At 41.5% G+C, this 27,222-nt stretch overlaps 1 protein-coding gene across 3 annotated transcripts in view; it reads left to right on the top strand.

Moving 5' to 3' along the window:
• PLCB1 (phospholipase C beta 1) overlaps positions 1–27,222 on the top strand; it is a 412,203-nt gene that overhangs the window by 151,578 nt on the left and 233,403 nt on the right. The gene's annotated exons all lie outside the window — the stretch shown is intronic.

The raw sequence follows: 27,222 nt of genomic DNA, 5'->3' as shown, positions 1-27,222 counted from the left end.
AGGGAGGTGATTCTGCCCCTCGGCTCTGCTCTGGTGAGACCCCACCTGGAGTACTGCCTCCAGCTCTGGAGCCCTCAGCACAGGAAAGACACGGACCTGTTGGAGCGAGTCCAGAAGAGGGCCATGAAAATGATCAGTGGGATGGAGCACTTCTCCTATGAAGAAAGACTGAGAGAGTTGGGGTTGTTCAGCCTAGAGAAGAGAACGCTTCGGGGAGACCTTATTGCAGCCTATCAGTACTTAAAGGGGGCTTATAAAAAAGATGGCGGCAAACTTTTTAGCAAGGCCTGTTGCAACAGGGCAAGGGGGAATCGTTTTAAACTAAAAGAGGGTAGATTTAGAATAGATACAAGAAAGAAATTTTTTACGCTGAGGGTGGTGAATCACTGGCACAGGTTGCCCAGCGAGGTGGTGGATGCCCCATCCCTGGAAACACTCAAGGTCAGGTTGAAAAAGGCTCAGGAAATCCTTTAAGGAATGTTAGCGTTCAACCTTTTGTGGGGGGAGGATGTGCTACTAATGATTGGTAATTATACCTTTTTTTTTTTTTCCCAAGGAAATTCACAAATCTGACTTCTTTTTCTTTGGGAAGGAAGAAATCCCTTTGTGTGTGGTTAAATGGCTGGTGTGCTTCAGAGCAAGCCTGCAGATGCATTGTTTGGAACCAGAAGGAAGTGAAAGGTGGCAGCCTAATTACTGAGCTGAGATGCCTCTAGAGACAAGTAAGGTGCCCACATCCGTGTACAGCTTTCTTAGGAAATCAGCCAGTTCAGCTCCAGGAACTCTTAGGAACCCTCAATAAAAACAGAGATATCGAAGAGTTAGAAGTTTTAGCAAACAGAAGAGGAAAATCAATATTGTGTATTAAGGACACAATCATTATTAGCAGTGAATAGACACGTCAGAGCCCGCTGTGTGCAGCGTTCCCGTGGCAGCAAGGCTTTGTCCGGGATGCCAGAAGCATCCCCATTGGGGTTTCCAGCTCCCAGACTTACCTTTCTGTTAGGAGTATGAAGAGCCGATGGTGCCATTGACCCTCATCCTCCCCTTCCAGCCCATCACCATCCCCACTTGCAACTGCCTCAGATTTCCTCCAATGAAACTACAAAGACGAAGCGATAAAGCAGTTCCTGCAGACCTTGACCTCCGATCGTCATACAGTGCAGGTTTATTATTGGAGTTTTGTCTTAGTAATTGGCCTGAAGTTTTCCAATAACCTTTGTAATACAGGGGACTCAGTGATGCTCTGTTCCAGAGAGGTAAATCAAGTACCTGTTTTTTTCCCCTCTTTAAATTTTGGGGATATTTGTGAGTTCACCATAGTTTTGAATAATCTCCCTAGCTGCGTGACAGCTGTATCTCTGGCTAGTTATTGAGTCTATTGAGATTTGAGAGACATTCTTCAACATAAGCAGCACTTGAGATAGTTGTTTGTGCTGTGTCATTTTAGGAGTGCCATAGTGCCATAGTACCATTTCACCAATCTTTTACACGGGTTAATAAAAATACAAGTCGTCTGAATATCCAGAATTGCGGCATGTTAATGGTTTGTTGTTTGCCAAGATTACAGATAGGTGTCAAAAGCTCTTTGGGTTTTTAGGAGCTAGGCTATGTTTTAGGGCAGAGCTGTGTGTTGAAGCTGTCCCGTTCTCCAGAAGCACTGTGCTTCCCAGCGTAGGAGAAGCCAGGGAGGGCCAGAGCTGGGTGAGCTTCTCCCAGCCAGGGGCTGGAGGACTTTGGTGGGTGCTCAAGGGAGACTCTTCTCCCTTCTGGTCCTGTAGCCCAAGGAAAAACATTGTTATGAATTAATTTGAGAGACAGGGAAGGAAGTAGTCTGGGAAAGTAAACAAAACAGAAATATGTAATTTTCTCATGTTTTTAGCATGTTATATAAAATAATGTGTGCTCCCACATGAGCTGCCAGATTATGGTTTGTATTTGCTCTGTTTTCTCTTTATTCAGCTCTTTTTGTAAAGTGCAACTAAAACGTAGCTGAATGCGTAACTATTGCTGTCACTTGTTCGGGGGGGGGGTCTTTTACTTTGCCTGTGCATTCATGCATTTGTTTGTTCATACATGTAAACCAGCATGGCTATGACTGTATGCACACATCGGTTCCTGCTACCACAGTCACCCTTAAACATTAACACTCGCAACAGGCTGTTTTTTATAGCTGGCACACATTTCCTTTATGTCTGGGTAAGGGAACTTGTTGTAACTCCAGGTGTCAGGTGTCACTGGTTCTTGGCTAAGACACCTTCTCAGCGTTGAATACTGTTCGGCTTTTTATCCATACCTTGGTTCACTGCTCATTCTGTTGTTCTCCAGAGTGCACCCATTGTATGTCTGACTGCATTATTTCTGCAGCCAGCAGCCTGCGCCGCACAGGTACGCTTCGCTGGCTCCTTTTATGCCAACAGAAGATTTGTGCACGCTATTGCTTTAGGAGTGTGCTTTGAAGCAAATCTCCCCTGTTTCACGTTGCAGGGCAGGCTTGGCACGCACAAACTGGATGAAACTAAATTAGGAGTTGTGCTCCAACTGCGTACCTAATGTGCTCCCATCATTAGTGGGTGTTCATCTACAGTGCTAAAGCAGACTCCCTCCTTACCCCTGAGATACGTAAGAATCGAACATCAGGTTTTCAGCACTAGCAGGATCTTTGCACTACGGATCTCCTGCTAGCATCCTCACTACTTGCTAATGTACAGATAACCAGAGATATCTTAAGCTTTTTCCCTCCTGCTTTAAGTGAAGGCATCCTGTGCTGGACTTCTGTAATAAGAAATTATGTTAATCTCACTGACAGAGCCTATTTCTTCTTGTCAGCAGTGTTAGACATACTCAGCTTGTAGTCACTGGACTTTCCACTTACAGCTGCTTCAGGATTCATTGTGCTGGACCTGTGCTTGCACAGGAAGGTAGAGCTGGAAGAGATTTACCAGGTCTTTAGGTCCTGGACCCCCTGGTTTCATAAGCTTTGTCCTAAAATCCTGTTCAAAGACTTCTTAAATTCCTTTGATTCCTGGGTTTCTCTATGTAAGTATTGTAGGTTGAGCCACCCACTTCTCCACCCCAACCTCAACCAGCACTGAAGTCCATGGACGTGCTGTTGTGTCCAGCTGACATCTGAACCATTCACACCACAGGGAGAAATGAGCGGAGAGCTGTCAAGTGGTTCACATGGATGTGAAGTACAGGGGGAAGCGGCACTTGATTTTTTTTCTTTGTGAAAGAGACATTTGACATCTTTTTTCCTTTAAATGTTTGCCTTTCACTCCATAAGCATTGCCTCTTTTGAGGAAACGTGGTAGAGAAATAAATAAAGCATTGAGTTGGAAATCTAGGTTGTGTCGTTGAATGGGTAAGCTCTCCTGGCTGCTAGAGCTTAGCCAGGTCCCTCTCCTAATCAGATGTTCTCATTTTCCCATGAGGATGTGTGTCAGTTTGTGTACAAAAGGCACTTAGCCTCTTGCATCTTAATATGCAATCTTTGCCAAATTAATAAACTGGTATCTGATAAACATACAAATATTGCGTAAGATGGCAGGCTAGATTTGAGGTCACTCTTCCCTCTCAAGTTTCTTTTCTCTTTCAGCCTGGGGGAGCCACATCTGATTGTCATTTGCATGTTTGATATATGCTCTGTCTCTTGTGGTAATCTTAAATAATACTAGCATCATATCTCAATTCAGGGAGACTAAGTGCTGAAAAACACATGGCCGATAGGTAATCATAAAAGCATAAAAATTGCCAACATTCGGCAAGGGATGTACAAAACACACCAGACTTTCTGTAAGAAAATAAGAATATTGCACAACAGCAGAGGTTCTGCGTAACCGCTTCCTCCTCGCTACAGTGCCTGATGCCATTTCAGGCTTTCTTATCTAAGCATTGATACCCATGTAAGCTTATGCTGGCCATTCGTGGAGTAGTGGGAAAATAATTTCTTTTACTCGTTCTCATTTGCTTGTCTGTTGGTATTGAGGAGGGGCAGATCATAGGGGCATCAGATTTTTTCATTTCATGGGAGGGATTATGATCTGGCGCCCCGTTGGAGTCACGGAGATGACATTGTCTTTTCACGGATTTATGCTGATATGGGTGAGATCCTCTGGGATAATCCTGTAGTCTTTTCTCTGTCAAACACCCCTTGCCTTCAGAAGCTCTTCCCTGAAGAAGCCCAACTTCACCCCCAATAGTTCTGTGAGCTCACCAGCCACTCTCGTCTCCCTGTAAATTTGCTGTTTTCCCATGGGTTTAAAACCGCTTTCCTCCCTTCCATTTGCCAATATGAAATTAATGGGATTGTTCCAGTGGGAAAGGAAACGTGTTTTGACACCATTGTGTCAAGAGTGCCACTTTGAAGGTGATTTGTTTAACTTGTGCTAAGTTCCTGTTGGCATTTCTTTGGGGTTATTATCATTTTGTAAACATTACAGAGTGGGCTGCAGAGTGCCAACTGCTTTATGTTTTCTGTTAAAGGAAACATACAGTACAGCCTGTTCGCACGAACTAATCTCCAGTGCCCGCATTGTTTTGCATCTTTGGGACCAGCATCTGCACAAAAGACTGAATTTAGAATAAGGAGCTGTGAGGCTGGGAAGGGCAGGTCCTGACACCCAGGGTGACTCAGGTTGGAAGAGGAATGATTCCTTCTCCTTCCACGCAGATCTGTGGCTCTGAGTTGTAAAAGAAAAATAAAAGGAGAGCTTAGGGAATCCTTGGTTTTGTCTTATCCTACTCACTACGGGCTGCTGACTTCAGGTGTTATCTCAGAGTAAGAAAATCCCTAATTTTTACCTTTTTATAAACACTGTCCATACTTAATTTTTTTTTCCCCGCACATCCAGTTTACATCTGTGTTTGTAGCAGGTGATAAGGATCCCTAAGGGATTCCTTTTCATGCCCTGAGACACAACAGCAGCAGCACAGCAGCTCCCCCAGCTGCGCAAGAGCTACACGAATACTGGGCCAGTTCCTGGGTGGACTTAATGGCCCCAGGCTGTCCTGCCCCCCGGGACGACCCAGAGCAGGCAGGCAGTGCTGTACAACTGCATTGCTCGCTCCTGGAGGGTCAGGGCTCCCACGTGAGACGCGTGGGAAGGTCAGTATGTGTCCCTTCGTTAGGTGCTGCACAGAGATCACGTGCCACTACAATTATGATCTTGTTGAGTGCCTGTCAAGAGAGTAGGACCAGTAAATGAACCGTACATAAGTTATTGAACTTCAAAGGATTCATGAGTTACCACATTTTCCATTTGAAAGCTAATGTATCATGAGGAATGACGACAGGTAGGAGAAAGTTATTTTAGTTCTGGGTTTTTAACAGCTGTCCCTATCTGTCTTCTTATGGTGGTCAACCTTGCCAGGCAGATGGACGTTGTAGTCCCTTCCAGAAGCAGGGACACGCAATGCTCTCTCTTGTCCCCTGTAACTAGTCACATGAGGCTGATGGCTTTCTACTTGCATGTTTAATCTAGTGCTTCTGGGACACTTTGGACTGAGATATATTACAGGCTGGATAAATTCATTCGGCCTCCCCCCTGCTTTATGTCATATAATGGTGACAGAAAAAATGGCACTAGGAAAAGGCTGCTATTGTTAAAATAATTAATCTGGCTGATAGCCTCTTCCTAAAGGGCCCTTGGGAAAGAGGACTGCCAGAAGTAGGCTGCAGGCTGGGTGAATTTGCATGGTGTGAAAGGTGGGACACTTAATAATAAATCCGTATTTGTTATCTTGGCCTTTTACAACGAAATGGAAGTACCGCCAGCGCTTTGACATCCAGGTAAATACCCTACAGTATTTGCTGTAGTAGGCTAAAATTGTCTTTCATGGGGGAGTTAAAATAAAAATGAAAATAGAAAAGGGCATTAAAGCAGGGTACTGTAGAGTAAGTTTTGAAATGCTGAAAATCGTGAGTTTCTCTGCTTTTGGTTTCTGGAAGTCTTGAAGAGATTAGCATAAATTTGGTTGCATGAAGGATAAAGCCTGTTGTTAAAAGTAGTGGCAGTGAATGCAGCACAGTAAAAATTTAATAATCTGTTTCTGCTAGTTTTCATAATGTTTCCTTGACGCAATTATCTGCTCTGAATTTAAGTCCAAATCACCTCCCTCCACAGATTTTTACATCTGTCACTGCTTTTTGAGCATAAGTGACCATTTAGAAAGGTACCCAGACTTAACGTAAAGATGCTTAGTGGTGGCAAATCCATCGTCTGTCAGGTGTGTGGCCAACTACTGCCATACAGTCACTAGCGTCATCTTCAGTATCACGTCATTCATCACCTGTGAATCAAGGCTTCATCTGTGGATAAACGGTAGCTACTGATTAAGGCATGTAATTAGAAGTTTTTCTTTAACAGTAGTTGGGCTACTCATTTTAATGGCTTTTTTGGCTAGCTGACATATTCCAAGCAATAAAAGTTTACGGTTTTAAAAGGCAGTGTTGCCCAGCTAGGGCATGTGGTTCATGTCAGCAAATATCGTGCGACAGCTCCAGTCTCTTGTTTTCCTGCAAATGAAGCAACAGGATGGTTATTATCGGCAGCACATCTGCCGTCAGTGTCAGAAAAGGTAAGCTTTCAGGATGCCAAAAGATACCGCTTACGTGGGTGATACTAGGAAACGGTTTTTATCCTCTCCTCTTGTCTTCTGAACTTACTGAAACATTACGTGTAATGCTGGGGAAGGTATTTTGTTTAAAACTGTAGCTGGCTGATCTCTCAAGTACTTTCCTACACTGTGATGATTTTGAAGCTGCTCTGTTGCAGTCTATTAACACCATATCAAGTGCGGGCTTCGTGGCTTGTTTAGCGCATGACTGTATTGGGTTACACAAGAAAGGTTATGGGAAAAATAAGCAGAAAACGAAACAATGGCTCAGGATGGCCACCCCCCAGTAAGCAAGTCCAGATCTACAGGAGAGTGCCCCAGTTATTGACAGGGACGGGCTGATTTCCAGCCTTCAGCCAGATTGCACAACGCCTGGTGCCATGCAGGCAGAAGCCAGTCAAGCACGGCGTACGGAGCAGAGGGATATGCTATCCAGACGTCAAGGAGGCAATTTCGGATACGCTGGCTAGACTTGTTGAGCCAAGACGCACATGGAAATTACTATCTTAAAATCTTTGTCTGTAAATGTTTTATCCCATTGTTCAGAATAACCGTTGTTTTGATTTCAGCAGTGCATTCACCAGCTGTCGCTGTCTGCTAAAGGGAGGAACCAGAGGTGCTGACTCAGCCCAGATGTTTAAGCACAATTAATATACGCGATCTGCAGCACAGAGTTTAGAAGGGAGGGTTGTAACACAGATTTCAGTGCAGTATCGCCATACCTAGAGAGTTATCGGTATTGCCGTTCTGCTTTCCTGCTCGTTTCTTTACTTACTGTGACTTTCCTCATCCTTTGCAAATCCCCCTGTCCCCATAATTGTCCAACATGTTGTAAGTCTTTTGTCATTATTTAAAATTGATGCCTTTCCATATACATGTCTGCGATTCCCTGGCCCGCTTCACTGACAGATGCTTAGGGGCAAATCTTCAGCTGGTAAAAATAGAGCTCCCTGCAACAGTGATAATTTACAGCAGCTGAGGATCAACCACTTGTGCTCTAGCTTAAAATATCCATCTCTGAGAAGCAATTTGTTACTTAACGAAGAAAATGCTCCTAGTCATCTATTTCTTATTTCAAAACATCATGATTTTTTTTTTTTAGACTAGGCTTTGTTTTTAATGGAAGCAGTGTTGTGTAATCTGGACTATAGCACATGTTCATAAAAAGGATATTTGATATACATATTTTATTTCTCTTTAAAATATTTTAAGAAAAGCGTTTTGCATTTTCCTATGAGATATGTAAATGCTTCATACCTGCCAAATGTGTCTTTCTGGTTGGGAAGTATTCCTTCCACGTTTTGGCAGGATACGTGTAATTTTCCCCAGCCGTTTTCCAAAACCCTCCCTGGAACCAACATATTTAACTGACTTCAAATGTGTTCTTCATTTTAAAATGTTGGTAGGTGTGATAGTTTTCTAGTGTACCTGTAATCCTTTATCATAGAAATTAATGGATAAAAATATAACTTGCATCCCTATCTTTATAAGCCTGCAGTGTCAAGGACCCAGTCTGTATTATAGCTGGAAGATCATCCTCCCATACTGCACAGTGACGCCTGGGAAGGGGGTGGGCTCCCTGCTCTTGCAGATGCCGGTGAGTGGTCTGGGCCTCGGGATGTCTTGTGTCATGACTAACTTGTGGTTTAAGCCGGCAGGCAGCTAAACACCACACAGCCGCTGGCTCACTCCCCGCCCCCAGTGGGATGGGTGAAAGAATCGGGGGGGGGAACAAAAAGTAAAATTTGTGGGTTGAGATAAAGACAGTTTAATAGGATAGAAAAGGAAGGGAAAATAATAATAATGGATGATGATGATAAAAGAGTATACGAAATAAGTGATGCACAATGCAATTGCTCACCACCCGCCGACCAATGCCCAGCCAGTTCCCGAGCAGCAGTCACTGGCCCCTGGCCGACTCCCCCCAGTTTATGTACTGAGCATAACGTCACATGGTATGGAATAGCCCTTTGGCCAGTTTGGGTCAGCTGTCCTGGCTGTGCCCCCTCCCAGCTCCTCGCTGGCAGGGTGTGAGAAGCTGAGATCTCTTTGACTAGTGTAAGCACGACTTAGCAACAGCTAAAACATTGGTGTGTTATCAACATTATTCTCATCCTAAATCCAAAACACAGCACGATACCAGCTGCTAGGAAGAAAATGAACTCTACCCCAGCTGAAAGCAGGACAATAACCAAGGTCCAATGTCTCTGGAGAAGGGCAAGTCATCACTGGGTTTGATGTACTGAGGTTGCTTGGTTCAGAAGAGCCAAACAAGTCCGTCTTATCCAGGTTTTTAGTTCTTTGATGAATCTGAGGCTGGTCATACAAATTGGAAGCTGTTGGCCAGTGATTTTTGTCCGGCGTAGTCTCAGATTTTCTTGGGGTTTTAAGTCCTAAATGTCTCTGCGGTTAGTCTCCTGTCACGCTAACACGTATGTGCTATGGCTCCTTCTTGTTCATAAAACAGCAGAGGTTTATGTGTTCAAATCTACCCATACCAAATACACCAAACTGTAGTGCTTATTTTTGTAAAAAGACCTATTTTTACTTTCTTCTTTAAAGGATGAAATGTTTGTTTAGTGCTGCTGCTTTCCTTTCTTCAACTTTGTTCAAGGAAGCTTTAAGGAGTCGGAGAAGTTCAGTTTTAATGTTGAAAGTAGTACAGACTCCTGAGGCTGACCTTTATTTAGCTTTTTAGATCTTAAAACGCATGAAGTTATATACCCTACAGATTATGCAGTGGGGTTCCTAGAAATGCCCTAGCTCTGTATTGATTTATAATCTATAGAAATATGAAATGATCATGTGTTTCTCTTAATACCTGGATCACATGGTCATATCAAACATCTTTAAAAAGAAAAAAAAAAGAGAGGCCTATTTTAAGTGGGAAAGCTGAAGAGTGAGATAGTGGAGAGATGGAGACAGGGAGATTTGGTAGTGTTCAGGATGCTGTTATTGCATTAGGTGAAGTCTGGCTTCTTGCATAATGCATTAGAGCTGGCAGGCTTGCTGTTCTTTCGGAGGCATCTAAATTGTATTTCAATTGCCCCATGAAGATAGAAGAGTTTCTACAAGTGGGCGAAGGTGCATTGGTTTCATTACAGTTTAATTTGGGGGTTGTCTGGTTTGGTTTTCTGTGGGGGTTTTTGTTTAGTGGGGGGAGGGGTTGGGTGTTTTGTTTTACTTTTTCCTTTCCCCCATAGCAGTGAATTGCATTCCTCTGTCAAAAGAAAAAGAAAAAAAGCAAGAGCAAATGCAAGCATCTCAATGCTGGACTTTCCATATGGGTGATATAAAGAAGCTGATAACTTTCTCAGCGTTAGCTCTGTAGAAGTAATACACGGAATCATGCTGCTGAGATAAGAAAAGAGAGGAAGTTATTCAGGGAAGGAAGACCTCAGATCGTCCTGCTTCTGAGGACGATCAGTGACAACTGAGTGTTTTGTTACTTTCTGACTGTTACTGCTTGTTCCAACTCATTCGGACCTACTTAACAATTGTATTTCATCCAAACAGATAACCACCCAGGCCATCACAGTATGCAGTTGTTGATGAACTGCATCAGACAGTGCAAACCTTATCTTAGAGCCGCCTTGTATTAATTCAGTTAATCTTCAGATTTAGGATGCAGGTGGGAATCTGTTTCTTTGTTCTAAAAGCTTCCAAGGTTGATTTCTTCATTTATTAACTGTAGTTAATACAAATCATTCACACAATGAGCTACAGAGCCTATGACTTATAAGAAATTACTAGAAATTAGAAACAGAAGAGCCCTATTCCAGAGAAATGCAGCATGGGCAGCCTTCCTTTCTGGCTCTGACATCTGCCCGTCAGGCGTATACCATAGCGGTATGTAGCCCAAAGCACTACATGAGCTCCAGACTGATTACAGAGATGGAGGAAGAGGTGGAGTTACCAGAACAGAATGACTGTTCACATTGTTGAACAAGGCAAGGGTATAAGCAATTGTATGAACACTGTCTCTCTCCACTCTAAAGTGAGGAGAGACCCCATAGGAAAGACTGAATGTTTGTCCTCTTCCTTTCCTTCCTTACAATAGCCAGAATTTGCATCTGGGTTTTCCGCAATCTCATTTATTTCCAGTGTTCGTGCAATTTTATTTGCTGGGGGAAAATTATTTGAAGGCCTCGCTTTGTTGAAGCCTAGAAGTCTTCTGGTCTGATGATTTGACTGTGGTTGGGCTGCAAGGGAAACGGAGAGAATAGTCCATAAAGTCTGAATCCTGTCTCCAAGTGCAGTGCTGGCTTGCATCAACAGCCTGAATATTAGCTTTGTGGTCAGGCAAGCGGATTAGAAATCAGGTCGTTACAGAGTCAGTGCAAGTATAAAGTTGTATCTGACAGTCCCATCTAGGTATTATTTTGATAGGCATCATTAGCATGCCAGCTGAGAACTTTGAAGCAGATGGAGAGCATTAATGGGTAGCATGCAGTCATCCAGCAAAGTCGCAGCAGCTTCTGAATGGAAGATGACAACATATAATCCATTTTGTCTGAATTGTCCAGCGTAGGAGAATGTCTGACTGAGAGCAGTCAAGACATGATGTCATTTTCCCTGGAGGAGATGTTTGCAAAGTGCACCGCATCTCTTGCACTCAGTATCTCTTCTGCTCCTCTGCTAAATGTTTTTGTTAAAGTCAGTTATTTGGCAAGATAATTCTGAGAACAGGGTAAATTCCGAGTACTTACCTTTTTTTTTTGTCTCCCAGAGAATACATACGGTTTTCTCTAACTGATTCTAAAAGTTCAGCCTTTAGTCATTAGTGTACCAATAAATCTACTAGTATGTCTGTTCTTTCCTTTCAGGTATATGCACACACAGACTGGCAAACTGGGCTTATTAATTCATAGATTCAGTATGTGCAAAACCTCACAAAGTCAGAGAAATGGGTAGTTTTGCAGTCTGTTGAAAATACAAGTACGTTGATGCCTGGGTATGTGTGCAAATCAGTTGCCCGATACATGTGACCCAGACAATTTTCTTTAATGTTTTTTTACCTGATGGATAGTGTTAATGATCAAATTCTTAGCTTAAAGGTTGCCCGGGACAAGATGGTGAGACATAATGGATGGATGAATGAAAATGGATTCTCTAAAGATTAGCAGTGGTTGAAATATTAGAATTAAAAAACCCCCAGTTAATCCCGTTCTTCTAATTCACTGGTTGGTATCTGTGTTTCTCAAACCTTTACTTCTTACGTTAATACTTGTCCCCAGGTCAGCACCAATTACGAACAGTAGTAAATAACTACCAAACACTTTCACCACTGTGTGGAACCCACATATTTTTAAATCAAATTCAGATGGGAACACCCAATATCAATACCAGGGCTGCTCTTAGGGCTTTAGTGCTAAGTCAGTTTAAAGCTCTGTTGTCTAATGTAAAACTGAGAGTCTCTACCGCCTCTAACATTACAGATTTGCATCTTGTGAAGCATTGTGCAGACAGAACTAACCTGCAGGAGAGATTGTATAACTGGGTATCTGCACTTTGTCTTGGCATCGTATCTAAATATGCCTGTATGGAGAGAACATGTCCATTTAAATACTGTATTGTCCATATATTGCCTGCTGCGGTGAGTATGGAAATACTCTCAAAATGTAGCTGACTGCTGTCGTGACTTAAGGACTCAGCCTACGATTTCCTACTGAGCCCATCTCAGCCCAGGGAGGAGGAGTCAGGCAAGGATCTAGAATAAAGAATTTGCATGCACCACAGTTGTTCATCGTGTTCATGCAGAATGCAGCTGCAAACCTTTACTTGATACATGTTGATTCAGCCTGACTCACTGCAACAGAACAACTTAAAATAAAAAGTGCGTGCTGAACTGTATAGGATTGTTCAAGTTGTTTTCTCTGTATCTTTTGTTGTAGGAATAATTGTCACCTACTCGTCTTCTCTGTGCTGTTCCATGATTTTATTGGCCACTTTCCTAACAGCCATTTCACTTTCAAGCTGGAGAATTCTAGCCTGCGACCGCCTCTCCTGTCATAAATGCTTATTTTTGACCATCATCTCTGTTCCCCTTCTTTTTACCTTTCCTTGACGTGCCTTTACGAAATGGCTGGAACTTCTGTAGTACCCAAGACTTGGCTGCTGTGTGGATTGCTACCATTAATATATTGGGGGTTTTTATTATTATTATCATTATTACATTTATAAACTGTTAGTTTGTCTCTTGTAGTATTAGGCATATGGTAAAGCACGTACATGTGTTCAGATCTTTATTTACCTGCCGTCTCTTCTACATATCCTATCTCAGACTTTTCCATGTTGTAGTGGGGACTCTTAATTTTAGTCTTTAATTATTTGATCTCTTAATTTTAAAACGCATCATCGTTGTTTCCTAATCTTTTAGTTGACAGTGCTTTGAGTCCCCCTTTTCTTTCAGAAAGGAAAACCATTCATTTGCCTTGTGAATATCAAAAATACGACTTACGGATAACACAAAAGGGGAACTTATTGGAAGAAACATTGCAACTTTCTTTTAAAATGCCTTCATTTGTATTGTAGTATTGATATTAAATGGTATCGTAAATTATACTGCAACCTTTTTTCTTTTCTTGCCCACACAGAGTTTTTAATAAAAGAAAAGAAAATGTCACTGAATCTGTGAAAATGTCTATATATATTTGTCAGAAGAATGCAGTAGAGTGGCATTATGTTCAGGACCCAGTCAGAGTGGTAATTATTCTTTCAGCAGTTTAAGACTGTACCTGTTCCCTGCATTTTAAGTGGCTGCTGAAGAACAAGGCACCGCAAATTGATTAAATATTAATTGTGACATTGACATTTTCAGTCTCGTATTGTTTGGCTGCCTTGATCCGTAACCTGCATTTAAACAGTGTGATGCAACTGGTTAAATGTGATGAAAGTATACAAGGCGGCATTTTATGTGAAGTCCATCTACAACTGCATGGAAAAAATATTTTTTTGCTTTTAAGCGTGTCTTGGGAAATTGTGCCATGTTAGTTCTGCATACAAGTAACAGTGAGGTCAAATGAAAATTTCCATACTAAAGGATATATCTTGTAGCTTAGTGGACTTTTTGCGGGCGAAGCTCTGATAGCTTTAACAGAAGGATATTATTTTGATAAAGAATATGGGTCAGTGTGAGACTTACATGAGAAAGAATACGAAGACTGCACAGCTCGCCTTCGTGGATCTCCCATGCACCCGGAGATGCCTGTTTTATTTAAGCCATTTGTCTCCTTACGCAGTTTAGTCAATGAGGAATATTAGCAGGGTTTGTACTGTATTTGCAAATCTCCAAAGTTTCTTATCTCTGATGCTTAACATACCACAAGTCAAGTCACATAGTAAAGGATGTATTTGCTGCCTCTGGAAATGTGATGGGGCTGGGTTGCGGTGCTCCCCTCCAGGGGAGGTTGGGTGAAGCTGGGCTGCCTTAGGGCATGCGTGCCCGGTGGTGTTCCCGGGGCGATCCGGTGCCACAACCTCCTTGCTTTCTGTAGCCCAAAATCCCGCAGCCTGCAAGGAGTTTGTGCTCCGTACTGCCTACCTGTGTCTCTGCTGGACACATACTTTTATTTAAGGAAATTCTGCAAGCGCTCGGTTATTGCAATGAAGGGCATGATACAGATGCGTGGGCCTCCTCTACACTGCATCGCAGCCAGGTCGCTTTAGACAGTCTGGGTCTGTATGGACGGGCAACTTACTCCTCCACCGTGGCTGCTATCAAGCAGAGACCACATCAGCGGGCTGCAGGTGTAAAATTCTCTATCTATCCATCGCCAAGGCACTGCGCCCAGGCTCTCCGAGGGCGGTTTGGATTAATTTTTGATGTGTACTTTTCAGAAGTCGGCAAAGCGCATATTTAAACTATAGCAATCGTTGGTAATCAGTTTATTATAGATTTTAATGGATGTTAATACAGTTTTCCCTCCAAGTGCAATAAAAATTACTCCTAATTTGATCTTACCATCAAAAAAGCTTTCCTATGCTTTGGTTTTATTTTGTATATTTTTAATCACTTCCCATTTCAAAGCGCATAATTTCATGTTAACATGCTACTGGGGAACTTGTTCTGTCCTAAATTAGTTGTTTTAATATCAAAGTGTTTCACTTGGTGTATTTCCACCACTGGAGATTAAGACATTTCCCCAGTTCTGGCACGTTTCATACTTTGAAAATATTTACCTCAAGCTGTTTTTCCTGTGTTATTTTCTGTCCCGAGGCGTTTCACGTGACAAAGTGAGTCTACGTTTTGTGAATTTTAAAATGCTTTGTGAAGATTTGGTTTTGAAGCTCCAAGGCGTTTTCTTAACTAGAGGGCCAATTACATACATGTGTATGTGTGCGTGTGTAAATGTTTCGTACACTTCGATCTTTTTGATTTCACGTTTAATAATTACATGGGCTAAGGGCACAACATAGCTGAAACAAAGACATGCAGAAATTCAGTGATTCCTTGACAGTACCAGCTTCTGATTTGAAGTGCCGACCCTTCAGCCATGCAATGCCTGGCCCCCTGCTTGACCGAGCTACCCACCCATTCTGCAGCCACAGCTCCCTTTCCCAATTATCTCACCAAACCCTTATTCCTAGTATTCCACTCATTCACCTCCATCCTCTTTCCACTTGGTTAAGCTACTCTGTTTAATTTCATAGTTGAAGTCTTAAAAGCCTGCCCTGTTACCTTGTTTGTCATCAACATTGCTGGAGTCTCACATTTATCCTCCCACTTTCTCCCTAGCAATTATTTTGTTCTGAGGCAATGCCTTTACAGTCAGCTCACTCTTCTAAAACTGGCAACAAAATCCTTAAGTATTCCCCCCCCCCCCCCCCGGCTAGTTGTTTATTTGAAGTCACTTTTCAACTGTCAGTGTCTAAAGCCAAGTACGTAGGTCTTGGTGGGGGGTTAGGCATGTAAACGCAGATGTAAAGACATCCTTTTCCCAGGGCTGAGCACTACCACGTGATGGTACCTTTACGATGGTGTTTGGCACGCTGGAAGATCAGGCACTTTGGACAGGCTCTCTGAAGGGGAGGAGGAGAGCTGGGTTCTCGGCTAGTATGGAGATTTCTTACCAGGCTTACGTGGTGGTTTTACAGCAGCTGAACGTGGCAGGGAGGAACACCATGCTGATAGAAAGCTGCAGAGATGGTTGTGTTGTTCCTGTTCTGTCTATTTCTGTCCACCCGGGCGTAAGGGAGAGGAGAGCATGACTGAGATGTTGCTGGTTAAGAGAGGGACAGGGAAGTCTCGAAGGTGACAGAAGAAAATTTTCCTGTGCCTCTTAGCCCCATAGAAAGAGCGTGGTTTAAACAGGGGCTGACCTTGTGAGCTTTTCACTGAGGCTGTATAAGCAAGTGATACAGGAGAGTCAGGTCTGGGTATGTTTGAGAGTAGAGGCCGATTATCATGTATATTTGTAATATTTATCCTAAGTATCTTGTATTTCTTGCAGCATCGTATTTTCCGTTGGAAAGGAAGCTATCATTTATCTTCATAAGCAATTTTATCCTTCTTTGTGCTTATTAATTTTTTTTCCTCTATTAATCTACTGTTCATCACTGAAACATATTCTTGCAATCCTCGGTAATCATCTATTCATGGCCCATCAGTATAGTGATCATTATTTTTTAATATTATTAATATAAAGTTGATGTTCTATCGATTCATCAACAGCTGGTTAAAAGTGATTCAGTTCTACTGTTTAAACAGCGTTTCCCAAACTTGCTGTGTTTGAATACAGTGTTGAATAGCTGCGAACAAATTCTTTGCGTGTATTTCTCTGTGTTTAAAAACTGCTCAGTCACAGCAGCCTGCCTCTCAAAAAGATCTCTCTCATTGCTATTAACTAATGACAAAGAACCGTAAATACTCGAAGTGCTCCACAGATATACGCAGGGCTTGGACTGTGAGCCAAGGCAAAGACGCTCCAAATTAGACATGGCACAGCTAGAAATTGCTATCAATAGACATGGCTCTTCTCTGTGTATGTTATATGGTAGTCACTGCAAAGGTATACGAGCATTTCACGGGAACTGCTGGGTTTTATTCCCTCCGCGTCGTGCGCAGTGGTGCATCTGCACCACTTCTGCATCTTTCTCTTGAAGATGCGCCTCTCCACCGGCACTGCTGTAACTTTGTTGGTTTTTAGAAGAAGATTTCATCAGAGCCCTGGCGGGAGGTGTTGAGGTTTAGGAGGAATCAGAGAATATGCCCATTCACGCTCCTGTGCTGTCTGTCTCTATCTTCTCAACTGCCCATTGTCCGCCATGTCCCCTCTGCCTCGCAGCCGCCTTAAACGTTGGCTGGCTCTCTGGAGCGATCCCTGCAGAAGTGAGGAGTAAAGGTGTGAATAATGCGGTGCCAGCTGAGCTCCTGAGGTAAGGGGAGAGTATTTATACAGAGGGCTCTTGCAGATTGAACAGTCGGAGCACGCAGGAATTGCCTTTTTTATAACTTGATTTTGTATTTTCTGTAAATGAAGCTCTGTCCAGCTGGTCGGCCAGCTCCACGCATTTCTTCTTGTAGATGGCCTCCAGTTTTCAACTGTCCTGGCTGATTTTGGCATATGTTAGCTGATGGTTATTTTGTCATCACTTATGGCCAATGTTTTTCTGTTGACCATTAAGAAACGCTAAGATTTCTTCTAAATTACTATTTTGTCTAGCTTCTTGGCTGCCTAGTTGTAATCTGTGGAAGTTAATACTCCATTTAATAACTAAAATCCTGTTTTCTGGGATAGGATTCTCACGGGTCAGTGGTGATACGGAAGTCATCGCTAAAGCTTTGTTGTAATCTCAGCTGGTACAGATGAAACACAGCTTCTGATTTAAAAAAATAAAGAAGGAATAAACAGGCTTGCTGCTCTGCCTTTTTCTTATAATCTTTTTTATTTAAATAAAACTGGTCATTGCCATCCAATGTTTTCACCTATGTGAATAATTGGTTTGTAGTGTGTCATATAAAACTGCAAGCTGTGACAAACCTGTTCTTTTCATTTTAACCTCCATCTGCCATTCTCTCGGTTCTCTTTGAAATAAGAAAAAAAAAAAAAAAAAGAAAAATTTAGAGGGGAACAACATCTGACAAGAAAATCCTTGTCTAGCTCCTGTCTTCCCCGCGATGGAGGTCTCTTCCCACATCTCCGGCAGGGATTGTGCGCAGGTTTGGTGCACCCACCCGCTGATTTTCACGGGGCGGTTGCTGGGTGCTGCTAGGTCCCAGCCCTCGGCTTTGCTGGGTTGCCTGATCCTGACGCTGGAGCAGCTGCTGTGCTCCATGCTGGGAGCCAGATGGGGCATGGCAAATAGGAATGGAGACACACAGGAGGGGGAGTGGGCGAGTACGAATCAGGGGAAAGAAAGTGGTTTCTCTTGCACAGGGAGAAATCTTAAATTCACATGAAGCGAGCAGCTTTGGGGTGCAGAAATGAGTTAGGCCCTGTGCTGTATGGACTTTGCATTTCTTTGCCCATCATTGTTCTTCCATAAATACAGAGTTATGGTCCATGTTTTCTTTTTTTGTAGTAGTGAAATAGTGAAAATCCTGTTTCAGATGTGTTTGCAGAGGGTGGAGGGTAAGATGAACAGCTTTGGCTGTGATTCTCCTAGCTCTGCGTGCTTCAGAAATGACACTCTGCAAGGGTCAAGGTGCAGCGAGGGCCAGGGACTCGCTGGGCCAGCCAGAATAGCTTAGAAATTGCAACGTAAACTGTGAGTTAAAGACATCTTAAAAAATATTGTTGTAGAAATAATAGCTCATGATATGTATAAGACTGAATTAGCCTTACTTTCTAGACTGATATTTGTGGATTATGCTTTAATGGCTTAATCCTGCAAGCTACTGGGCAAATCTGGCTTTATCCACTTATGGGCAGGCTTTGCTTTAGCGTGTGCATGGTCTCCAGAAATGGGGCTGTTTGCACGCTTATACACAAGCTTCTATGGAGGCCTTTTTTTGCGCTACTTAAGGCCTGAACATTGAGCCGTGCAGCTGAAGTGCTTTAGTTATTTACCTCTCACACCGCTCCCTTTCTCTTGCCCAAAGGGAAAATGAGCCGCCTTACTGGACTGGGGACATCTAATACGATGCTGAGTTTAAAGTTAAACAGTAAGTCTTGATTACTATTATTTCTAGTACTTTCTGAAATATTTCCATCGGTTATGTACGCAGCAGTCCCAGGATCAAGTGGGTAAGACTTGCAGCTCTCAAGGCTGCCTGTGCGTACACCTATTTTACAGCGCCTGCCACCTCTTCTTGGGAAGTCTTGTGGTTCTGGAGACATCAGTTAAAATCTCTCTGCTGCCTTGAGCTTCGTGGCTGTGCCTAGATCCTGTACTTGCCCAGGGGTATAGGTTTGTAGTACATTCTCTCCAGGCTGTCCCTCTAGGGCTCATGGCTACAGGTAGTCATTTTGGACCTACGTGGGGTACGTTGAGACCAGGCTCTGGACCAATACTCTGTAGTGTCTGATGTCTGTGTACTCAAAGCCTCGTGTAATACTCAACGTTTTGTAATGCCCGAGATTATAATATCAACTGAGCAATTTGATTCGTTTAGACTTATCTTCCAAATAAGCTTCTTAAAACCCAAAGGGTGTATTTTAGGAGAGAGATTGCATGAGGCACCTGTCTGAATGCCTTCAGTCAAAGGAGCAGTGTAGTCAGCAAAGGCTTGTTTCTGCCTGGGATAACTCCAAAGCTTCTCCTGACGTTCAGTACAAATCTTTGCTTTTGTCATTTGTGTTCACTACTTCTTGCTTTGCTCATCATGTATGAGGAGAAAAATTACTCCTTTCTCAAGCCCCGTTTATTCAGTTTGGGTTTCGTTTGTCTCTGCTTTTGTCTCTCCTTTAACATCAATACCTTTGGTCCACATCTTCAGGTACCCATGGGATACACTAATCCAGCTAAAACTCAAGAAAGGTTGGTGGTTAGGCCTTGTTTTGTGGAGGCTGTGGTCCTATGTATATGATCCGGTACGGTGTCTGTCATCTTTGTGAACAACCCAACAATGTTCAGTTCATGTCACATTTAACAAACGATAAAATACTGAGCCCCCACCCCAGTGAGGTTCCTGAGAGATGTCAGGTGCAGGAGAGGGACTGCGAGACTCGGGAGGAAGCTGAGTGTGGGCAGTGAAGGTGTTTCAGGTGCTAATCCTCAAGCTCTAGCACCTCCGGAGACGCTGAATATCCTCACCCCCGGCAGGACACGCAATAAAAGCATTTCTTAGAGAACAAAAATATCATCAGCGTAAGAGACGTTAGGCTGGTCTGAGTCATTATGTCCCCATTTGTAGTTGGCAATTGGTAAACACATTGTATTTAAAAAAAACCCCAACCACCTGAATTTGAAACAAAACTCTGCCTTTTTTCCTTGCGCTGAGCCCCTCCCGAAGGCTCCTAAGGTACTCGCCGTTCTGCTAGGGTGGTATTCAGCACAAACCCCCTCCAGGCAAGCCTCGGGCCCGCACAGCCTCTCTGAACAAGTGTGGTGTCATGGGGCTACACAATAAATTCCTCCCCTGCAAAACCTGGGGCTTTATTTTGGCACAAGAATCCGAAAGTGGCAACCCAGGGGGAAGAAGAATTCAAATTCAAACTTCCCACATGGCAATACAGAGACTTACCACTGAGTCACTGAAGCTGCTTAGGAATATCATTATAATATTTGCTGAAAACAACGTTCCTACCTGATAAAGCTGAAAAGTGTTCAGGCCATGTAAAATTCAATTCCCTGTTTAAAGTGTCCATTTTCAGCCTTCTTTTTCTCAGTGATTTTAGGAGCCATCTTGTATCTCTGGTAAAAGGATTTTCAGACAGGAGATGTAACTCAGATGGAAGTTCATTTTTTCGGGTCAGGTTATATTCTAGCTTCAGATCCTTGAGAAGAATGAGGTACAAAGGGGAGCAAAAGGCTCTGTTTATCGTCTTTTGAGAAGAAGAAATACTGGAGAGAGCATTTTGTTTGCATCTAAGAGAAGTCACAACGTATATTCTGCCTCATCCTAGTATCACTGAATGAATTTCATGTGAATACAAAGGAAACATTTAAACGCTTAATTCCATTGTCTCAGAAATTCTTTCTCAGGGTTTGATTTATTTAGCATATTGGTTTTGCGTTTTGCTGTAAAAGACGAAACACAAAAATTGAGCAACATCAAGCACTCACTGTTTTTCGGTAGTTTAACTGTGTTGTGCTATAAAATCTGGGGTGGTAATGATTGATAATAGCAGATCTGTACTTACAGACATTACTTGGGTGTTTCTGCAATGGACCAGCTCGCTCTGCGCCGTCTAGCAGGGGATGCTCACGAATAAAAAATAAAAAAAAAAAAAAGAAGAAAATTCAGTTTCATTCACACATTTAATGCGTACATGGCTACGGGTCATCTGATACGAATACTAGCTGATCTGATTTGGAGTTGTTATATCATTAGTGCTTGAGAACAGACTTTCAATTAACTATGAATTATTCAGGGTCTACAAAGTTTTAAGCAGGGCACACGCGGGCCTCTTGATGCAACCAGAACTGTTGAACACGAGGATGAAACATGGCTGAATGCAGCTACAGCTTCCAATACATGCAGTGCGCGTGTGGCATTTGGTGCTGCTGCTGTGAATTAGGACTATCTATAAAGATGTAAGGAAAATGGTCAAATACATTGCTGAAATACTTATATTTGTACTTAAAATTAATATCATAAATACTTCTGCAGGAGTTAAAGACTATACTTAAATGTTCACAGGACTGATAGTTTAGCTTTTAGGAAATGTTCATTAATATGCCTATTTATTTTTCAGGCATGTATCTCCGAACATTAGAATACACAACACAGGAACTCGTGATTCTTAAGTCTTAAGCCCTGGCACAGCGTATTTTGATGTAGCTTTACATATTTGTGTTCTTGGTGTAAGTCTGTGTCACCGTACAAATAAAATCGAGCAAGAAGAGAGAAGAAAAAAAAAGGAAATGTCAAGGAATATTTTGACTAAAAACATTAAGTATCAGTGTTTCAGGGTTTGTGTGTTATTTTTTTTTAAACTATAGTTGCTATCAGTGTCAACTTTGCTTGCTAGAAAAGCCCGTGCATGTTAGTGGAGAGCTTTCTCCTGTTAATTGCCCAGTGAAGTTAATTCTGACTTACATGACTGACCTTTATATCTGAGGACAAAGACATCCAGAATTTGCATTCCACTTAGGACCGGATTCATTGAATCAGACTTAGACCTGATTGCACTATGAATTGCAAAATACAGTCCTGTCTATGAGATGCTTTCATATTGCGGCCTCCTTAGAATAACGTGTTAATGGCACGGTGCATTGAATTGATCTTGGTAATTATATTTCTGCAGCTCCACAGAATCTTGCTGACTTTTTAGGTGATGCAAGGAGAGCTAATAGTGAATAAATTTAAACTGTGTAGTGATAATTACATTGTTCTTATATGCACCTGATATTTGTACTTTATATTGAAAAATTGAAGATTTGTAGTATTTTGTTCCTATCTTTTACCCCATGATTTCATATCATCTTTCATTGCAATAATGCTGGCAGTTATATAAGTCCCTCCAGATCCCTAACAACAATCCCTACCTTTCCTAGGTGCTGTCTTTTCTAAATGATTTATAAAAATTGAAAGAGAATGAGTTAATAAAGCTAGGCTTCAAATAACTGCATTTATTTAAAAAAACAAATTAGATCCATATATCTTTGGATATCTTGATTACAGGAATCATTCTCAGTTTGACAGAAGCAAGTGCAGCTGCAGGTGTGAAAACAGCTGCTCTGACTGGGTTTGATTTGGTCCGTTACTCCAAACTGTAGAGCAAATTCTTTCCTGTTTAATATTTTGATAGCTGACCTACAGAGGACACACACCTCGGTGCATTTTCAGTTTTTGTGCATGGAGATGACTGGTCTAAAGGGTAATGCCTAAGATTTTCAGAAGACCTAAGGAGTTTATGTGCTGAATTCCACCAGAATTGTGGTGGAAGTTGACTTCCCAAGTCATTAATTCCTAATTCTTTAAAATCTTTATCGTCTATGTATTTTGTTAACAAAGAGAAAAAGTTAGAGGTTATGTAGGTCACAAAACAAGTGTGAAATCTAGGAAGCGTCATTTTTATGTGGCTCGTTTAGCTACGATGCTGACATTTTCCCAGGAAGCAAAATGAGGATTATTTTTAGCACTTCATAATTTAACTAAGTCTCATTGAAATTCCATAGAAAAAGTGTAAAACATTTTTTTTAATGTAAGGAACATCTCCTTATTTCCTGTGAAAAGCTTTTTGCAAGTGATGGAGAGCATCAGTACCTGGAGTAGATTCCTGTAATTTGCAAAATAGACTTTGCCTCAAATTGGGGAGAATTTGGCATGGTCCCTCGTGATTTGGCTGTATCTGTAATTCTGTAAGAGCTGGCTATTGCAGCAGCTAAATCCAAGGAAAATTGTTACTCTGAAAAGCTGCATTAAAAAAGAAGATCAGTTGGAACTATGAAGAAGAAAAGCCAGGTCCTATGTGGTATTAAGTTAACGAATCTCCTGTGATTTCAGGGGTTATATTGTCATTTATACCATCCGAGGGATTCTAGCCTGCAGGTTTTAGTTAGCAAACATTGACATTTTCCTTATATTTGACTGGTTAAATGGTATCATCTTAATCAGGCCATAGACCAGTGAGAGGGGTGATGCTCATACAGGGAGTAGCAGTAGTTGGATTGACTATAATAGTGCTCTTATCGCTGAGGAACTGGATGCTTGCGTATCTCAAAACTCTTAAAGTAATTGCCCTTTGAATTATAAAATAATTAATTTTCTTTATAAAGCGTCTTGCCTGTGTAACTCTTGGGTTGCTTTTTGTAAGAGATTTTCCCTTTTCTGTTTGAGAGAGAAAAATCAGTCTTACCTTCTTAAGGAATTTACTGTAGTAACTATGATTTTGTTTCTCATTCCTTTCCTGAATCCATGTTTCTCCTTCTCTGTTGGAAACTACACTTTTGTGCGCTCCAGTGCAAAATAAATTAGTGAACAAAACAGGAATTACCTAGAGGCTGGGCTTTTTTATTTTTATTTTTTATAAGTGTACTTTTAAACAAATGTTGTCTTCTGATGGAGAGACTTCTCTGGCATCCCTGAGGAACTGCAGGTGCTGAGATGTCTCTGCACGTACAGGACTGGCGGGGAAGGCACTGAGCGTGAAAGAAGTTATTTAGTAGTAGCAGTAGTACCATTATTATCGTTATGTTTCGGAGTGTGAGACCGGGACCTGATTGTCCTAAATTATTTCTAAAATGATCAACTGTAGCACGGTGAACGTGTGTGGGAAATGAACAAAATACCTGGAAGTTTTTAAGCTAGCAAATAGGATGCACTTTTTTCCCAGGGAGTTTCCTTGCAGATGTGTAGATTTTATTAGATCAAATCAGTGCATGTGTAAAAGACCGTAGGTAGCTTGTTTTAGATATATTTTGTCCAACTCAAGCTGCAACAGGGCATGTTCTTGGCAAGACAGTTGCTCTACAACTGCTTCTATCCCCCATAAATCTCCTGATGGACTTCAAACATCTCTACAGCGTTCTGCAGTTAGTGACATTAACACGTGTTTCTCTACCACCTCTGAGCATCAGTGAAGGGAAACACTTTTGGGTAAAATAGGCAATCAGCCACAGGGAAGCTAATATTACCTCCTTAGCGGTTTTTGGCTGTGTAATGTTTGTATTAGGGAAAGAGTTGTTTAAATGTTCTCAGTTCGTTTTGCTTTGTCTTAGCTGTGAAGGTCATTTATACCGTTTTATGTACATTTGAAGGAAAGTATAATCTGTAAAGATAATCATGAAGGCAGCTTTAAAATGGCTGAAATATGAGAGGTGCAAAACGGTGCCTGTGCCCCTGTTGAAGCTCTACAAGTTTTCCTCCTCCCTGTGATACGTGATCAGGAAGTTAGATGTAGTTCTTGGACATAGTTTGTTCTTCTCCGACTAGGCGGATATCTATACAGATGAACTGTAATACACAGTTTTGCTTAAACTGTAATTTTTAGCGGAAAATCTTCAGTCAGCATTAGAAAGGGATTAAAAAATAAAATCTGTCAACAGAAAGGTGACAGTCCTTCAAGGCAGAATTAGAATTACAAAGCCAGTACCACTGCTAAGAAAGTTTATCTTAACAGGAAAGTGCCACTCCTCACACAGGCTAACAATAATAAATGCATTTTGTAGAAAAGGATCAAGAATTCACTAGGGCTTAAGAGATTGCTGTGTTAAGGCCATAAGACACATCATCCTGACTGCCATTTTGCCTCCTGCCTTTATTTTATTTTGATACAAGTTTCTTTACTAAGAACAATTAAAGATTGAACCTAGCGCTTGGGCTGTTGTTGTTCAATGATTGAAAACAGATTTGTAGAAGACAATGAGACAATATAGTAATCAGGAAGAAGTCACGTAATTGCATAGGTTTCTTCTGCTTTTGTTACATGATTTAAATACTAAATTTGCAGGTCTGGCCCTCCTTGAATATCAAAATACTAGTAGTGGCAAACAGATGCATTTCACATTTGGCCAGAATACAGTGCTACAGCAGAGGGGCAAATATAAGTTTTCCTTTGTTTAATAACCCTAATGAAGTTTTACTGGGGGGAAAGAAATCAGTTACAACAGAAAGAATGATAAAGATTTTTAAAAATTCAGGAAATTAACTTGGCATTCTCTTTTAAGGTACAAAATGGCACACAAAAATATTAAAATTGCAAAAGAGAGAGTAATTTTCTAAAGCAAAGTGATGAACCCTGCCATAGTAGTTTGGAGACCATATGTATTTTATATGAAAACTTCAGATAGCTAATTTGGAGTCGTCTTTATTTGCTCCTTTCAAATCCGTATTATACCACTGAATTCGGTTAAAGTGCTGTGCTGTAGATCTTCCAAGAGGTTTTATCAGTAACGGGTATTTTATTCATCTCATTCACCATATGCTCCTGCTTTGCAGTTGCCAATTCAGCTATCTTTTGAACTTAACATGTATCTGTTGTTCAGAATGGTCCTTCAACACTGAGCCATTGTAAATAAATAAATTTACAGCTGACAGCCTTGAAAGACAGCAGCAGTCTTCATCTTGGACGTGCAGAATAGGAACAACATGATTTAACTTCCCTCTCATGCTCAATGTTGTGTTATGTTCTTCATGCTGCCTTACCCTTCTGTCTTATTAAAAATTGCCTGGTCTACTCATCTATTTACTATAGTTCAAATAATCTATAAATTATCTTTTTTAAAACTCTTGTGTCTTTTCAAAATGACTCCTTCAAGCTGTTTCCATAACCATTATGATACACGATCGAAACTGCAACCCTTACAGAATTAAATGAGTCTTGGTTAGGCAATTTTGCAGTGAAGAGGAGAATGGCTTGCTTGCAATAAAGGGGAGAAGAATTATCCTGAATTACTGAAGCTTAAAACTTAAAGTTCTCCCCAAAGTTCGAAAAGGTCTCCTCATTTTGTATGTGAAGGAAATAACTTTCTGGACTCTCTCAGCCCAGTGAAGTTTAATTTTGAAGGTTGTGAAGTTATTCATGTTGATCGTGGATTTTGGCAAGCTGGTGCTTATATGGCATCAGATGGTGCTTCCACGAGCAGTTCGGAAGTAGGCCTTGCAAAGATAAGTACCAAAATATGAACTAGTCAATCTCCTCCAGGCAAATTACATGGGGAAAAAGAGGTTTTCCTGGGTCTGTTAAGGTTTGGGTGGGTTAGGACGCCAAATGTGTTAATCATCACTGCAGGATTCTCCTAACTAGCAGCTGTCACCATATTCATTGATCCAAAACTTCAAATGTCTGAATTCTGAGTAGGCAGAAACTTTCAGTTTTAGGCGCCTCTCAAACAATGTATTTTCTTTTTCCCATATTGTTCATACCTGTATATGGGATGCAGATTTTGAAAAAGCATGCTAGGAAATTTGATGTTTTGGATTTGGTTTGGAAGTAATTTCTTGCACCTAGGTTTCTAATTTGAAGATCTTAATTATGGAAAATAGGGTCATCTCTTGTAGAACATCTTTTGGGTTTGTGTAAGCAACAAGGTTGGATGAAGCATCTGCCGGTGGGTTTTTTGCCGCCTTCAAAATTTACGATCTGAATTTTAAACTCTTTCACCTTTTTATTACTACTGATAGAGGTCAATAAGTCTGTACTTTGGGCTTTCTTCCACTCAAAGCTGTTTACTTTTATTCTTAAAATTAATGCAAGGGCTGTGAAGGAACTGGGGCAGATGAATATATTATTTTTTGAAACCCAAAGCCACTGATATCAGAAGATGTAAGAAAGCGTTACTTACACCTTATATGTATGCTTCCTTACTGAAAATGCTATCAATTTTCCAGGCAGTTTTTGTTACTGAAAATATTGTGTACATCTAAACAGGGTAGTTTGTCATTTATTCTTCCCCACCCCCCCCAACTTCAGCCGTGGGCAGGTGGCAGAGGTTATGTAGCTGTAATTGGTGTGAGTTGTCAGTATGGTCAAGTAAGTTATGTGAAAATTATTTCTGCTTTTTTAATCCCTTTGTACTGAAATGTTTGAAAATTTGAAGCTTGTGGAAAACAAA

Source organism: Aptenodytes patagonicus, chromosome 3, assembly GCF_965638725.1.
Source record: "Aptenodytes patagonicus chromosome 3, bAptPat1.pri.cur, whole genome shotgun sequence".
In the NCBI taxonomy this organism is placed as follows: Eukaryota; Metazoa; Chordata; class Aves; order Sphenisciformes; family Spheniscidae; genus Aptenodytes; species Aptenodytes patagonicus.
Note: the sequence above shows the minus strand (reverse complement) of the source record. Positions and strands in the feature narration are given on the sequence as shown.